Genomic DNA, 1,555 nt, shown 5'->3' with positions numbered 1-1,555 from the left:
TGATTGGATTTATTCTTCAAATCTTTCTTTCAAGTTGTATCTACTATTTCATTAGAAAAATGCCTTTTATTCTCAGATCGAAAACACATTTCTTCTACGGCTTCCACTGGTTCTTTAACATTATATATATATATATATATGTTGATATAATTTAGATTCCTTCTGATCCAATTTTGTAAACTTGTTTCTTTAACGAAACCCAAGTTATTAATTTTATAAATTTAACTTAATTTTCTTATATAACTTATTGAATTTAAACGTTTATTTTGTTTTAAGCGCAAAACTACACAAAGAGTTAGTTGCGCTCTGTCCACCGTGGAGAAGTGAAACTCTTTGTAGGTACGTAAAGTCACTGCTGACCAACTACATAAATCTCAAAAGAAAAAAAAAACAGTTAACGTCTACAATATTTTCACGATTTACATTAATTGACGATTTATCTATTGGTTCTTTTAATTCCAAATGTTATATTAACATCATTCTAATTTTTATATGATTTTACATTTTCCAATTTTTCTAAATTATTTTAGTTTATCTAAATCCACTTCTTGAATTATCTTATCTTCACTTACATACTTCTCGCTCTTTCTAGATCTGAAATTAACATTTAAAGTAAAAAAATGACAGGTTTTTTGTTTTTTTTTACACAAGTTATCTAAATATATAATTTTCCTACATTTCGGATGTAAACTTTCACAGACAATCTACAAACTCAACTATGATGTAGTGTGTTATGATACACTGTGTTTATGAGACAGTGTTATGATACGTTGTGTTTAAGATGTACTGTTATGATACTCTGTGTTTATGATGCAGTGTGATGATACTCTGTGTTTATGATGTAGTGTTATGATACGTTGTGTTTATGTTGTAGTGTTATACGTTGTGTTTAAGATGTGTTATGATACTCTGTGTTTATGATGCAGTGTGTTATGATACGTTGTGTTTATGATCCAGTGTTATGATACTCTGTGTTTATGTTGTAGTGTGTTATGATACTCTGTGTTTATGTTGTAGTGTGTTACGATACGTTGAGTTTATGATGTAATATGTTACGATACATTGTGTTTATGATGTAATGTGTTACGATACGTTGTGTTTATGTTGTAGTGTGTTACGATACGTTGTTTTTATGTTGATGTAGTTACGATACGTTGTGTTTATGATGTAGTTACGAGACGTTGTGTTTATGATGTAGTTATGATACTCTGTGTTTCTGATGTAGTGTTATGATACTCTGTGTTTATGTTGTAGTGTTATGATACTCTGTGTTTATATTGTAGTGTGTTATGATACGTTGTGTTTATGTTGTAGTGTGTTACGATACGTTGTGTTTATGTTGTAGTGTGTTACGATACCTTGTGTTTATGTTGTACTGTGTTATGATACTGTGTTTATGATGTAGTGTGTTACGATACGTTGTGTTTATGTTGTAGTGTTATGATACATTGTGTTTATGATGTAGTGTGTTACGATACGTTGTGTTTATGTTGTAGTGTTATGATACATTGTGTTTATGATGTAGTGTGTTACGATACGTTGTGTTTATGTTGTA

The sequence above is a fragment of the Limulus polyphemus genome, unplaced genomic scaffold (assembly GCF_000517525.1).
Source record: "Limulus polyphemus unplaced genomic scaffold, Limulus_polyphemus-2.1.2 Scaffold12651, whole genome shotgun sequence".
NCBI lineage: Eukaryota > Metazoa > Arthropoda > Merostomata > Xiphosura > Limulidae > Limulus > Limulus polyphemus.
This window is presented reverse-complemented; position numbering follows the sequence as displayed.